Genomic DNA, 17,030 nt, shown 5'->3' on the forward strand with positions numbered 1-17,030 from the left:
CCTAACTGCCTGCCCGCATTACCACAAAAACATAGCATTAGATGGTCTGCTTTTTACCTCTGGATACCAAGGTGGGGTTGCTTGGATTCTCTTCACAGTGCACATCATTTATGTACATTATAAAGAGAGCCTGCCTCCTACACCAAGGATGAAAAATATAATGAAAAGTTGCATGGGGGTTTAGGGTGGAAGTATCCTTAGCCCAGGGCTGTGAAATAGCAGTTGTTAAGGGTGTAATTATGACCTTAAAAATATTTTGTTTTCATGCTGCACCACATTCATAAATATATTAGGATGCTCAGTGAAGCCCACATGTGATGTTGCAATGAATTTGCAAATAACGTCAACAAAATAAAAAAAGAAACATTCACATAGTCATTCATATACTAAATAATTCACTCATAGAAGCACTCAGACACTGATGCACTCATTCACGGGCCCATTCAGACACTCATGCACCCATTCAGAGACCCACTCAGACACGCATGCACCCAGTCACAGGCCCACTAAGACCGTTATGCACCCACTCAAAGACCCACTCAATCCCTCACATACCCACTCACAGATCCACTCAGACACTTATGCACTCACTCACAGACCCACTCAGACCCTCACACACCCACTCACAGTTCCACTCAGGCATTGATATACCCACTCACAGACACATTCAGACAGTGACACACCAACTGACAGACCTACACAGACACTCTCACATCCACTCACAGACCCATACAGACACACACACCCACTCGTACAGCCAATCATGGACACACTCGGACCCTCATGCACCTTTTCACAGACCCACTCAGACACTCTCACTCCCACTCACAGACCCACTCAGACACTTACGCACTCACTCAAAGACCCACTAAGACCCTCATGCACCCATTCAGAGACCCATTCAGACACTCATGCACCCAGTCACAGGCCCACTTAGACAGTTATGCACCCACTCACAGACCCACTCAATCCCTCACATACCCACTCACAGATCCACTCAGACACTTATGCACTCACTTACAGACCCACTCAGACCCTCACGCACCCACTCACAGTTCCACTCAGGCATTGACACACCAACTGACAGACCTACACAGACACTCTCACACCCACTCACAGACCCATACAGACACACACATCCACTCGCACAGCCAATCACAGACACACTCGAACCCTCGTGCACCCATTCACAGACCCACTTAGACACTCCCACTCCCACTCATAGACCTAATCAGACCCTCATACACCCACTCACAGACCCACTCGGACCCTCACACACCCACTCATAGACCCACTCAAACACTGATGCACCCACTCAAAGAACCACTCAGAGACAAACACACCCACTCACAGAACCAATCAGACCCTCATTCAACCACTCACAGACCCACTCAAATACTGATGCACCCAGTCACAAAGCCACTGAGACACTGATGCACCCAGTCAAAGACCCACTCAGACACTCATGTGCCCACTCACAGAGCTACTCAGACCCTCTCGCACCCACAGACCCACTCCGATCCTCATGTACCCACTCACAGAACCACTCAGAACCTCATGCACCCACTCACAGATCCATTCAGACCCTCATGCACGCAGCCACAGACCCACAGAGACACTCACATTGGAAATCACAGACCCACTTGAACACACATGCACCCACTCACAGACCAACTTGGATACTCATGCACACACGCAAAGACCTACTCATATACTGACATGCACACTGACAGAACAACTCAGACCCTCACGCTCACAGACCCACTCAAACACTGATGCACCCATTCCCATAGCCACTGAGACATTGACGCACCCACTCAGAGACCCACTCAGACCCTCATGTACCCACTCACAAACCCATTCAGACCCTCACGAATCTGCTCACAGACCCACAGAGACACTCATGTATCCAATCACAGACACACTTGGACACTCATGCACCCACTCACAGACCCGCTTGGAAATTCATGCATCCATACACAGACCCACTCAGACACTTGCACACTCCATTCACAGTCCCACTCAGACATGTATACACCCATTCACAGACCTACTTATATACTGACATGCCCACTCACATATCCACTTAGACCATCACGCACCCACTCACAGACCAACTCACCCACTCCTGCACTCATTCACAGTCCCACTCAGACACTCACGCACCCACTGACAGACCCACTCAGTGCCTCATGCAGCCACTCAGAAACCCATTCATACACCTACACACCCATTCACAGACCAACTCAGACACTCATGCACCCATTCACAGACCCACTCATATAGTGACACGCTTACTCACAGACCCACTCTAGCTGTTATATGCACTTACAGAAACACAGGTTACATGGACATTATAGGTAGGAATTAGAATTAAGAAAACATAGAAGTTAACGTAAAAAAAACAAAGGTTATGGGGACATTATAGTTAGGTTCTGAATTTACTCACACAAAAGCATAGAAATTCAGCAGTTATAGTTGAAGTTATTTTAAGTAACTATAACTCGTGGTCTAAGGTAACTATAACTTGTGCACTCGCCATGCATTACCCCGGATATTACAGCACTCATGACAACTTTTATAATGTCAATAAAAAAATATCAATGAAACATTAGAAGTGAAATTTTCAAAGAAAACACTGTGCATGGTGTGGGTGCGAGTTAGATATACTTTAGGCCACAAGTTATAGTTACTTGAAGTACCTCTAACTATAACTACTGAATTTCTATGGTTTTGTGCGAGTAAGTTCAGAACCTAACTATAATGTTCCCGTAACCTTTGTTTTTTTAATTGAATATATATATATATATATATATATATATATGTATATATATATATATATATATATATATATAAAACTTACTGGTCACCAGTAGGTAGTTATGGTTAGGACCTAGTTTCCATTCAAAAAGTATTTTATGACTTGACTATATCTTTAGCGCAGTTTGATTAATGTTTATGAAATTTTCCAAACAAAAATATGCCCAAGGATTTTGTTCTACAGGGAAGGTTTTGTGGTGATCTGCCAAGTGAGGGTCAAGAAAAAAGGGGGTCAAAAAAAGAGCATTTCCCATAGAGATTTTGAACACAATTGCAGCTCAAATTGCTGGATGGAATTACACTAAATTTGACATAAAGGTAGCTTTTGGTTTGGAGATCACACTTTTTGTTATTTTGTGTGAATCCATTCAGTAGTTTTTTAGTTCTAAAAGAAAAATTTAATTTGTATATCTAGAGGTGTGGATCCTCATTGGATCCACAGGAAAAGCAAGGCCCCGATTGGCCAAATCCTGACAGAAATGTATTGGCCGCAATTTTGTTTCTTGTATTGGCAGAGCAGGTGGGAATTTTTTTTGTAAAAACATATCACATATAAAGGGTCGGGATACATGTATCCTGACTCCATAGGGCACAAGGAGGGGTTCCTTAGGGACCCTTCATGGGAAAAAAACTGCCCTTTTTATTTTTCGACTGATCTGCAGATCCTCACTGGATTCTCCTTGAATCATGGGGAAAAATAAGGCCCTGATTGTATTGCCACAACCTGACAGACATATTAATGTCCACATTAAACATAAAACAGAAAATCATTGAAGAAGGTTACAGGGACATTATAGTTAGGTTGATGTTTTACCCATACAAAACCATTGAAATTCAGCAGTTATGGTTATACTTATAGGTATACTTATCCGAAGAAACTATAAAAAAAGCTGGAAAATAACTGAAAAAAACAAAGGTGACGGGGGCGTTACAGTTAGGTTGATGTTTTACCCATACAAAACCATCGAAATTCAGCTTTTAAAGTTATACTTATAGTTATACTTATCTGAAGAATAATATATATATATAATGTATATATATATAAACGTGTGTGTGTATATACAAACATAGATATAGATTATTTACACACACAAAGCTATAGACATTCACCAGTTATAAATATACTTATGCTAAAACACTATAACGTGTGGCCTAAAGTTACTTTCTGGCACGAGTTATAGCTAACTATAACTGCTGAATTTCTATAGTTTCCTTCGGGTAAAATGTGCATCTAACTATCGTGTCCCTGTGACCTTTGCTTTTCCCAGTGAATGTCTATGTTGTTTTTAACATAAAGCAATGTATAAATACCACATGTTAATACAGCCACCTCTCCGCAAGGCCTTCGGATATGTGCAGAGGAGGTATGGTGTGTGAGGGGTTGAGAAAGTTGTTGCCATTGGGCCTCAGATTTGCTGATCCTTCACAGATTGACACTGGGGGTCACGATGTGTTCTGTTGTTAATTGGCAATTTTTGACCATAAGAGGTCCCTCAGAGAGCCCTCCATGTGTCACATGGGGTCAGGATACCTCTATCCTGACCCCTTATGTGTGCCTTTATTTATGTATTCTTCCACAGTGGCCCGGCTAAGAAACAAGATGACTAGACAAATTTTTTCTTACAATTTAGGGCCAATGCATCAGGACCTGCTTTTTGCTCGGATCTGCGGGTACCCTGGGGTCTGTGGAGAATCTACGTCCCTAGATAGCTATATTTTTTCCTTTTAAAACTACTGAAGAGATTTAAACCAAATCACAAAATGCAGGATCTGCGGACCAAGTCCTAGTTTCCTGCCAAATGTGGTGTAATTCTGTTCAGTTGGTCATGCTGTAAATCTGTTCAGTAGTTTCAGAGTAATTAAAGGAAATAAAATATAGATGTCTAGTAACATGGATCATTTAAACATCCACCCGTGGGGTATTTGCGGATCCCAGACCAAAAGCAAAACCCTGATTGGCTGGCTGCAACCTGAAAGAAAAGTTGTGGGTGCCATTTTGTTTCTCATTTGCATTGGGGGAGGTTACTATGTAGTGTAAAAACATATAAGGCGTCAGGATCCAGATATCCTGACCCCATAGGACAGATGGATGGGTCCCTGAGGGAAAGGGTCATGGAAATTGGCCAAATACTTTTTTTGGGCTCATCAGCCGCTACGCAGATCCACCGTGGCACTCAGCGTGAACCTTGTATAACTTCACAAAGGATCCACAGATCCAAAGCATAATAAAAAAAAATACACCCACAAAACCCTAGATGCTCATGGCCAAAGGCCATGTGCAGCGTGGGTGGGATGCATGTGGAGTGGTTTGGCTGCAGACCTTGTGGCCAACCCCAGCTGCACATGGCTAAAGGCCGTCCGCAGCGGTGGTTGTATTAACGTACGGAGATTATATATCACTTTAGGTTAAAAAAATAATATTGAAATTCACTGGAAAAAAACAAAGGTTACAGGGATGTTACAGTTATGTACACATTTTACCCACAAAAAACCTTACAAGTTCAGCAGTTATAGTTAAAGCTATACTCATCTGAACAAACAATAACTTATGTTGTGAAGTAACTTTAGGCCCCAAGTTATAGTTTCTTAACACATACACATATGTATATATATATGATAGACATCTGATAGATGTATCAAAGGGTTTTACCCATTCTATGTCTATGGGAAAATGTGTTTGTACATATGGCCCCTGATGTCTCAAAAAACAGAGGTGATGCATTTCGGTTTACTCGACCTTGCTCATCAGGTTGGACGAAGGCAGAGTGTACTGAAGCATAGAGCTCGGCATCGGGTAATGTTAAGTAGTATCCACACAATACTGGATGACAATAAAGCATATGCAAAAAAATTGCTGTTTTCAGAGAGCTTAGCTATCGTGTGTGCAGCGATATGCATAACAGCAGCTATGATTAAACTAAGCACCAGCAGATCCCCACCGGGACTGACCTGCACGGGCTTGGAAGAGGTACTCAGGTGCTCGACCACGATTGCTATGTATATATATATATATATATATATATATATATATATATATATATATATATATATATATATATATATATATATACATATGTATATATATTGCACTCTCCTTTCCTATGGAAGAACATGGTGATTCTTTTCTCCAGCGAAATGTATAACAACATTCTAATAGTCACAGATTAAAATCATGAAAAATTGTTTCATGTTGAGAATTTCATAGACATTTAATTTGAGCCTTCAGAGATCAAAAGAGACAGTGTCATTCGGAAAATATCCAATGTGTCGTCTGGCTTATTATTGCTTAACCTTCTATTATGAGAATTAAATTATCTCGCTTTATCTCTGCTTTGTCTAATTTGCATGCATTATAACATTGTCAAAATAAACCAGAGTGTGGTTGATGAAAGCCGTTGTTCTACCATTTATCATTCACTTGTTCCAATATTAAGATATGTTTTAATATTTAAATGTATCCTTTTAAATATCAATAGATCATTGAACAAGTACCATCCGAATACCAGCGTTCTCAAGGCATCCAATTGGCTCCAGAACGGTTTTCTAGAAATTATATTTTCTTTCTACAAAGAGCAGTTGCTCCGAGGTTCGTGTGCATTATTTGGCAGGTAAACACAGCATATAAAAAATGCGCGAAAAAAATTGAGACTTCTCTTTGTTATAGGAGACACATTTTGTCCCAAAATTACAATTTTGTATAATGAAACAAAATTATCTTAACACGAAATTAGATTGTAATTAGACACATTAATTGTAGGATAATTAAAATAATGGCACGAAGCACTAAAACCAACAACACTGACTAACCGTTGTGCCTTTCTAGCCGGGGTATTTTGTAGAGCTATTTGCTAGAGAAATCATCATGTGAGTTGATTTTGAATCATGGTGTCAATCTGGACTACGCTCACAGGGCTTTTAAAGAAGACGAATAGGCAGGACATTGAAAGTTTCCCTCAGTGATAAAAAAAGCATAGATTTCGCATTGATGCGCCACAGGAAAACGTATTATCAACTTTACAACATTTGTGATAGTTGCAAGTTGTGGAACCATTTATATCACAAGATCAGGAAAACTAAGGAAAGCCTTAGCTTCAAAGGTCCTCAACAAAAGAAACATTGTTAAATTGTGACTCTTAATTACTAGTGTAGTTTAAGATAATGGAAAGTTTGCTGTAGATCAAGTAAAGTCCTTGTGCTGCAGTTTCAAATTGCAAAGAGCACAAACTATGAAAAACAATATTATTGATGTGGAAAGAAGAACCAACAAAATTTTAAAAATAGAGGCTCAATCATAGTTAGAGAGTGTAGAAGAAATACAATAGGTTGGTCAGTAGGCAAAACATGGTCACATTTCAACTCCTAATGTTACTCTTGATCTTTTCATCAGGAGAGAAGTAATAACTTGCAACGTACTACAGTAGGCTCCCTACTTCAATCGATAAATTAAGGGCAATTCAAGATTTTTTAAAAGCTTTTCACACAACAAAGAGCAACCCTAATCAACAGGGTTTTGACCTTAACATTGTTTAATTTACCTGTATGCAACTTTTGTTTCCAAAACAAATATTCTTTTGCCTACAGTTATTGAGTTACATATCAATTCAGTCAAGGCATTAGGAAAGCAAGATTTAAGGTACGTATAATTTACCATTATTATTTATTATGAGTTAACCATTAAGGTATTAGTAAATCGTTTATAACAATGTCTCTTATTTCTAGCTTAAAGTCAAAGTTGTAATTACATTATTATATCATAGAATAATTGAATTGGGAAAAACAGATACCATATGTATGCCACTTGACTACAGAGATGCCCTGAGCAGCAAAGCATAGGCTGGCTTTACCAATGCTTATTGCTTCCTAATTTAATTTCTCTTTTCTTAATGGATCTGCATGAAATTTGTGATTGAGATGGTAACATTAAGGATAGCCTGGAAAGGTGCGAAAAACTATCCAGATTCATCACACAACATCAAAGCTCCTGGCAACTATACGCTTTCTTTGACCATACCATTTAAATTTGGCTTCATAGACAAATTTGCAAAAAAATACAGTGCTGAAAAGTTGATTATTGGTATGGACAGGTAGGTACCTACACTTAGCAATAGGTCACAAAGCCCCACCAGTCAAAGTCTCAAAAAATTAATACTTTCTCAAACCTTGGTAGCTTTGCCTATGAGCAGTTAGGCTTAACTTAGGAGACAGGTGTGTAAAGCATTTAATATCAACAAAACAGTAAATAAGTAAAACACAACACATTATACAAATCTGACACCAATTTATAAAAATAGGAAATATTGTTATCTTTAAAGTGATACCAAAAGGACAAAAATCCAATGTAGGGAACCAGAGACATGATTTTTTAAAGATTAAAAGTAAATCTAGTGCTTAGAAGCAAATAGCATTAGAAGCAAATAGCACTCAAAGTTGACAAAGTCCAGAGTTCAGGCCACCCATGATGTAACACTGTTACACTTACTTTCAGAAGTGTTTCTTAATAACGCAAAGTGGTCCACAGCACAAGCCAAGCGTTCAGAGGCTCTGGTTTGACTCTTGGTTTCTGGGACTACAGCTCCCACAATGCATATCTTCAACTTATGGAGCTCTTTATAACTGTTGCTCCAAACATCTGGATCTTCTTCCAGAGGTTCTTTCTTGGGTCATTGAAGTGTCTACAAACTTGATCCAGGGTTCCAGAAGTTAGGACTACAGTTCCCAGAATGCACCAGATTAGAATCCTCAAATGGCCACTGGACGCTGGTCACCTGGGCTATTCTTGCAGGACTTGATGCAGGGGACTTTGATCAGCTCCTTTGTACCTGTAGCTTACAGAGAGTCCACTTTTTGAGTTGCAGCAGCAAAGCAAAGGCCTTTTCTTGTTGAAACCCAAAGTGTGCAGCTGGTGCAGTCCTTGTGAGTGCAGTGTTAAGGTCAGGGGTGGCTGCTTTATGAGGGCAAAAGGGCTGCACCTCCCTCCCCTTGCCTCAATTCTTATCTCTAACTTATTTTTAAAACTGTAAACACTAGTGATTTGTTTGGAGCTTCGACCCTCGCTCTGTGTGAGGTCCAGCAAAAGCAGGATCTTTAAAAAGACACTTGTGTGCAGGTGTCTGGTGCAGCACGATTAACAGGGCTTACCTTATTTCAGCCCTTATCCTCAATGCCCTGCAAGGCTACAAGGCCATGGCTGCCTGGGGCACAATGCAGCCTCACTGACTGAAAATATCCTGGCTGCTTTACTCTTAAACTCTGTGTTTCCCGAGGCTGTTTGTTAATCAGCGAGGCTGCACTGTGTACCAGTACAACACCACTCATTTCCAAACTCGTCACAGGGTGGGAACACACCTCTGTGGACGCCACCTAATACTGAGAGGAATTAAGAAATATGTGAGGTGCAAACAAGGCTGTTGGGGCTGTCGGAGAAGGAGATCTGAGTCTGCAGCTGCTGGAAGTTGGTGTTTAAGGCAAGGGTGGGCAAACAAAAGAAAAGAAAAATGATGGGTATTGAAACAGGTCTTTAATGGGCCTAGATTTACTCACTTTCATCACATTCAACTTAAAAAAAATACAAAAAGCTGTCAGTGGAAGACTTCCAAAGTTGGGAGGGTTCTCGTGGTGCGTGATTTCTGCTCCTCTTAGATAAATTGTTGCCTCATGTTCACTCACCCCAAAGTTAAACAATTTAAAAAATGTTATATAGAAATAATCACACAGAACAAATGTGCTGTAGTTTCAATACACGTTTGTACAGTCTGATAAGTGTTCTTGTCTGTATACCATTTTTTAACTTTATGGTGAGTTAAAATCAGGGATGGCTTTAGCCCACCTGGTGTTGTGCTCTGGCGCTGTGCTTAGAAATAACTCATGGCTTGAAACACACCCATTGCAGAGTTCCTTGTGTGTTGTCAAGCAACAATAAAAATGTAAAGATAAAGCTAGTAATTAACCCCTTAGGTGCCTTGAACGCAACGGTTACGTCCAAGTAGGGGCCCTCGGGGGAAGCGCAAGTGCCGCCCCGGGGGCCTCCCTCCCTCCCCAGGGCAGGGATGAAAGGGGAATCGCTTCTACTTCCACCCCCAACCCCACAGCCCCCCATGGCATCTGATGACGTCAGCGTGTGATCGCGTGCTGACCTCATCAGAAGCCTGCCCCTCCACACTGGAAGTTCAGCTTCCAGCGCAGATCAGAGGAGAAATGCAAAAGCATTTCTCCTCTGATCACGTGCAAGGGCCGAGAGAGGCATCAAAGGAAAGGAAAGGCTTTTCCTTTCCTTTGATGTCTTTCTCAGCATTTCTGCGGCCCGATCGCGCATAATTGTATTTTGTAAGTTTACGCCGCTTTTGGGTAAAAAAACTATGCAAATGCGGCACAAAAAAAGTATAAATCAAGACCTAGATGTTTGGTTTTACGCCCACTCTCTTTGAATTTCACCAGCTGCTATTGGTTCAGGTGCAGGCCAGGGGTCCAGCAGGGCAGACCTTTTTCTCCAGTATCTTCTTCCAGCAGGGATCTGAATTGTGGGGCAGCTCTGCCATATGTATCCTTGCTCCTGTGAGTGGAAAGCAGGGGTTGCTACTGTCTAATTGGGTACAGGCCAACACCCTCTGGGGTGACCACTTCCTATGAAGTGTGGCAAAAATCAATCACAGAAAGTAAAATTCTTTAAAATTCCAAAGTGGAAGAAATCTCTTGTGGAAGGTTAGATCCATCTGAGCCCACCCACTGATGCGGTCAGGTTCCCCTACCACAACTTCTCTAGCCCCTCTTTTAATCTAATCAGTGGGGCTTCTGGCTATCTGAGCATGCAGGATATAGGGGAGGTCCAGATTCTGTCTACTCTTCCCCCATCCTGCTCTACCATCTGCTGTACCAATTCTCTGCCCCACCCAGATGTTTCCTTTGTGCCCGCACATCCACTTCACACCTTATTAAGGCAGCCTGGCTCAGGCTGTCAGAGGCTGACCAATCAGGAAAGGGCACTACAGGGCTGAATTTGGCTACTTTCAGAAAGAGTTCTAAAACTCTTTCACTGTGATAGTTATATTACATTCAACATTGGCAAGTTGATTGATTTATCATATCATTTAATTTGGTACCAAACTTGCTATATTTAGCTCATCTCTATTGAAAATAAGAAATTACAATTTAAAGATAATTTTTCCAATGTTAGCCTAAGGGGCCTATTGACTTCAATAGGGACAAAAAAATTTGCCTGTTTTTTGCTCACCAGGGATTACAAAACATATTTCATAAAGTCCTTGCTCATATTTACACTGCACCCAACCCTGGGGGCACTTACGGCAGACATTAGGGGTTACTTATATGTAAAAATATGGTAGTTTGTTACTTTGGAAGTACTTTTAATTCCAAAGTCGAATTTGGGGTTACCTTCAACTGAAAAGCAGCCAGCAATGCAGGCATGCCTTTAAAATGACACCAGGGACCACGGAAGTACACCCAGGGGTGCCCTATCTACCCCGTGGTCCCTAAACCTATGTGGCCTATGATATACTAGATACTTACAGGTAGGTTGTCAGAGCCAATTATAAGTATGCCTAATTTGCATGTACTATTTTACAGGGAGCAATGGGCCTGGGCACAGTCAGAGTCAGAACACTGATATCAGCTTAAAATAGGGGCACTTCTGCAATCCGCTCATGTTTCCCACATACAGCAAAGTGGTTGTTTCTCATAGATTGATGGTTTGTTCATGGCTAAAACATGCACTAAGGCTATTAGCAATCAAAGTTTTTCTACAACCCTTTTTAACTTTGCCCCAGGATGAATCACCAGGTAGGCCAAAGTGGCAGCCTTGGTCTCAAGATGGTTATCACAAAATTATTGCAAGATCAACACTTTTACAGCCTTGCTTTAACCTTTTCCCCCAAATAATGACTTTGCATGACATTTTCCTGACAGATTATAATTTTAGGCTAGGCAACTCAAGTTTCATACGGATCTGCCAAACAATGATAAGGTTTTTTGATAAAGGTTTTTGTTTTTAACCTTTGTTTAACTTTTCATCCCCGTAAATGATGTGGATAAACCTTGAGGTCCCGAAATGCGGTCCATTTTGGTAAAAAATTCTGTCTGCCAACATGTTTTGCAGATTCATGGAATGTCGGCAAAGAAACTACCAAGGTAATTCTTTTGGTTTAACCCATTCCTTTACCCTTATTCCTTCCTTGACAAATCTATGTGATACATCAAATATCCACAGTAAAATTGTTTACCTAATTTAATGCATATTTATCAAACAGCGCTACACAATAAGCAAATCAGAAAATACCTTTTCATCAGTCATGTTATGCGTAAAGTATCATTTCAAAGTCAACCTAACACATAAAACATATTTTTTGTGAAAAAAGCCCTTTGACAATTACATGTATTTTGGTTGAAAATATCCCAACAAGGACCTGATTCAAGAAAACTATACTGAGAACAGTGCAGAGATTTTCTCCTGTAGCTGAACATATTTTTACACTAATTTCTGATTTCACCAACAATTTTAGTTGTACACCTGGAAAGCTCTGGCAAATTATTTGTTCCAGGGGTCTTATTGCTGCTGTGCGCAGATTTCCATTGTGGAGAAGACCTCACGGGGACATGAAGTGCCATGTGAAGCACCACATTTTTCCATGGGGCGTATTATTCATGAACTTTGACTGAAAACAGAGAAGAATTACATCATAAATTTTCAAGAACTACTTGCCATAAAAGCAGCTGCCTTTATACACTGCAAGAGTTACCTGGAAGGTGCATGGCACAGGATCATGGTGCTGATAAACAACAAAAATTGGTTATGTCTGAATTCCATGAAATGCACTAATGACAAAAATGCTAGATATGTAATGTCAAGGCATCAAGCATGGAAAAGCAGAGGCTTTGTCTAGACAAACAGAAGACATTGGGGGTGATTCTAACCCTGGCGGTCGGTGATAAAGCGGCAGCCAACCCGCCAACAGGCCGGCGGTCCAAAAAATGGAATTCTGACCCTGGCGGGAACCGCCAACCCAGCCCGCCACATTAACACTCCGACCGCCACGGCGGGACCGACAAACAGCGCGGCGGTCACCGCCAACAGACAGGCGGCAGACAATGTACCGCCCACACTATTATGACCGGCCAAACCGCCACCATTTCCGGGGCGGGAGCACCGCCGATAAAAACACGGCGGAAACAGACTACGAACGGGAAAACGCGCACCTCTACGCACTCCACGAGGAAGGAGGACAGCATGGAACCCGAATTAAACATCCTATCTGCTCTCGTCTACCTGCTCATCCACCACGAGTACGAACGCCGGCGCAGACGACAACGGTGAGTACTGCACCTACGACACAGGGGAGGGGGGAGGACGAAAGGTTACGTGCACACACATACGCGATACACCCACCCCCCCAAACCATGTACACACCAATGCAGAGCAACAAGTCACAGTGACACCACCCAAACCCCCGTAAAAAAAGCAAGGACATATTTAAATTGTGACTCGAAATATATGGGAAATAAAAACCACTGATAAGTCACGGTCAAATAGCAATAACAATTAAAAAAAACAAATTCAATATCCAGTGCATACGATAAACCAAGGGAATAAGTCCTGCACATCTAACGATATTCAAAGTGTCCGTGGGCCAAAGTGTATCAACACAAGGGCAAAGCCCACACAGGAGACCTGAGTCCTTTGGAGAGAACACTGCAGGGGCATCTGATGAAAAAACTACAGGCACCTCAGGGGGAAGGGAAGGGGGGGGCACCACAGCCACATGAGTCCACGACGCCAGATCCACGAAGGGGCCACCATGCCCACTGTGCCATCCTGGGGAGTGCAAAGCCACAGTCTCTCAAGTCTCTGCAGTGGGTGGGTTGCCCACTGTGCCATCCTGGGGAGTGCAAAGCCACAGTCTCTCAAGTCTCTACAGTGGGTGGCTTGCCCACTGTGCCATCCTGGGGAGTGCAAAGTCACAGTCTCTCAAGTCTCTACAGTGGGTGGGCTGCCCACTCGGCCATCCTGGGGAGTGCAAAGCCACAGTCCATCAGGTGGATAACAGTCTCCACCGGTCAAGGAGGAGGCATGGTGGGCACAGTGAACCGTGAACAGTAGTTCGAGACAGATCCGGCACTGTCATTGTGCCAGTGGTGCTTGAGACGGCGGGGCAAAGCGGAGCGGTGCTTGAGACGGCGAGGCCCAGCGGAGCGGTGCTTGACAGGAAGGGCCCAGCGGAGCGGTGCTTGAGATGAAGGGCCCAGCGGAGCGCTGCTTGAGATGAAGGGCCCAGCGGAGCGGCGCTTGAGACGGCGGTGCCCAGCGGAGCGGTGCTTGACAGGAAGGGCCCAGCGGAGCGGTGCTTGAGACGGCGGGGCCCAGCGGAGCGGTGCTTGACAGGAAGGGCCGAGCGGAGCGGTGCTTGACAGGAAGGGCCCAGTGGAGCGGTGCTTGAGACGGCGGGGCCCAGCGGAGCGGTGCTTGACAGGAAGGGCCCAGCGGAGCGGTGATTGAGACGGCGGGGCCCAGCGGAGCGTTGCTTGAGACGGCGGGGCCCAGCGAAGCGGTGCTTGACAGGAAGGGCCCAGCGGAGCGGTGCTTGAGATGAAGGGCCCAGCGGAGCAGTGCTTGAGATGAAGGGCCCAGCGGAGCGGTGCTTGAGACGGCGGGGCCCAGCGGAGCGGTGCTTGACAGGAAGGGCCCAGCGGAGCGGTGCTTGACAGGAAGGGCCCAGCGGAGCGGTGCTTGAGACGGCGGAGCCCAGCGGAGTGGTGCTTGAGACGGCGGGGCCCAGCGGAGCGGTGCTTGACAGGAAGGGCCCAGCGGAGCGGTGCTTGAGATGGCGGGGCCCAGCAGAGCGGTGCTTGACAGGAAGGGCCCAGCGGAGCAGTGCTTGAGACGGCGGGGCCCAGCGGAGCGGAGCTTGAGACGGCGGGGCCCAGCGGAGCGGTGCTTGACAGGAAGGGCCCAGCGGAGCGGTGCTTGACAGGAAGGGCCCAGCGGAGCGGTGCTTGAGACGGCGGGGCCCAGCGGAGCAGTGCTTGAGACGGCGGGGCCCAGCGGAGCGGTGCTTGACAGGAAGGGCCCAGCGGAGCGCTGCTTGAGACGGCAGGGCCCAGCGGAGCGGTGCTCCTCTGCACGGCGGGGCCCTGTTCAGCGGTGCTCTTCTGCACGGCGGGGCCCTCTTCAGCGGTGCTCTTCTGCACGGATGGGCCCTCTTCAGCGGTACTCTTCTGCACGGCGGGGTCCCTGTTCAGCGGTACTCTTCTGCACGGCGGGCCCTGTTCAGCGGTGCTCTTCTGCACGGCGGGGCCCTGTTCAGCGGTGCTCCTCTGCACAGCGGGGCCCTCTTCAGCGGTGCTCTTCTGCACGGCGGGGCCCTGTTCAGCGGTGCTCGTCCAGTAGGTCAAGGGAGCCAGACCTGGCCTGGACTCCCTGCTCAGTCGCCCTCCGACCGTGCTGTTGCTGGACCCTTCGGTGACGGAGTCCTGGGCCCTTTGGTGTTCTTCCTAACACCCGGGATGGGGCTTGTGGGCCCCTCCTGCTCCGCGCTCCTGCTGGCTGACTTTTCCGCCCTGCTGCCCTTTCGCTCCTTAGATGGGGCTCTCGGGCCCTTGCCTCCCCTAGATGTTGTGGCTGGTGAAGTAGGCGAACTTGGCTCCTTGGGGGCAGCCGTGTCAGTCCTCTCACGGCGGCCCTTTAGCTTCCTGGTCCTCTTGCCTGGTGGGGGGCTGGCTGTCCCCTTGCTGCTGATTGAAGTGTCACTGCTGGCAAAGGGTGGGCTCCAGAACCCATGCACCACAGTGACACTCGAAGCTGGGCTGGTGGTGGCTGAGGTGCTCTTGGGACTCTTTGCAGATGGAGGGGGTGGGTCAGTGGAGGGAAAGAGGTCAAGATTAGCAAGGAAAACTTTCTTAGGACCAAGGTAATAGGTAGGAGAAGTGGTGATGGGAGTGGAGGGAGAGGATGTGGTTGTAGGAGAGTCAGGTGTGCTGTCTGTGGGTGCAGGTGCTTGTGCTGGAGGCTGTCGTGAGGTGGATGGCTGTTGGGTGGGTGTCTGCCTGAGTTTGTGTGTCTTGGAAGAGGGGGTGACAGACACAGTGGGAGAGGACACAGGGGACGTGTAAATGGTAGTGGGGGTGGTGACTGCACGTGTGCGGACTGGACTGGAGGGTGTGCTGGTGATGGAAGCACTGGCTGATGGTGGTGTGCATGCAGGTGGGAGTGTAGACGTCACAGGGAGGGAGGAGGGAGACGAGGAGGAGGGGGACACAGAGGTGGTAGTGACTGTTGGAATGTCTGCATCTGGGTGTTGCTTGCGTAAATGCCTGTGGGTTCTGTGGTGCTTGTGTCTGGATGAGCTGCCCTTGGGTGTTGAGGTGTGTGCAGACTGGTCTGATGGTGTGGATGGGATAGGCTGAGGAACAGGAGACAGAGACAGGCTGGAGGCAGTCAGAAGAGGGAGGCTGGAAACAGGGACAATGGCTGCCGTCAGTGCTGAGGCCAGAGCATTGAACGATCGTTGATGGGCAGCCTGACCCAAATGAATGCCCTCCAGGTAGGCATTGCTCCGATGCACCTCCCTTTCTACCCCCTGGATGGCATTCAAAAGGGTAGTCTGCCCAACAATGAGTGTCCTCAGGAGGTCAATGACCTCCTCACTGAGGGCAGCAGGGGTAACAGGGGCAGGGGCAGGGGCTGAGGTGCCTGGGGCGAAGGAGACGCCCGCCTTCTTGGGCGAGCGGGCACGGAGCGTAGGCTGAGGGGCTGCTGGGAGGGCGGGGCTGGTGCTCTGGGTGGCGGCTGTACACGTAGAGGCGGGGGGCCCGGATGTTGCCGCCACCGCTAGGGAGCTCCCATCCGAGGACGTGTCGCTGTCGCTGGTGGCACCACTGGTCCCCGTTGTGGTGCTCCCCTCGCCCTCCGGATCACTGGTGCCCTCGGTGTCTGTTCCTGGTCCCACCGGGGCCTTGTGACTTGCAGCTCCCTCGTGCTCCGATGCCAATTCTCCTCCGCCTGATGATGCTAATGCACACATGCACAAGTAGATGAAGAAGAAGGGTGGGGGGAGAAAAACGAAGACCAGGTTGAGTGCATGCAATGTCAACACCGTTGGCGGAGAGGACAGACACAGGAGCCTCATGCACTAAGCCGCGCATTCGGGGTACACTACTCAGTACTTCTGACTAGGACAACATGTCTAGAGACGACAAAGGCGCAC

Source organism: Pleurodeles waltl, chromosome 9 (genome assembly GCF_031143425.1).
Source record: "Pleurodeles waltl isolate 20211129_DDA chromosome 9, aPleWal1.hap1.20221129, whole genome shotgun sequence".
Taxonomy (NCBI): domain Eukaryota; kingdom Metazoa; phylum Chordata; class Amphibia; order Caudata; family Salamandridae; genus Pleurodeles; species Pleurodeles waltl.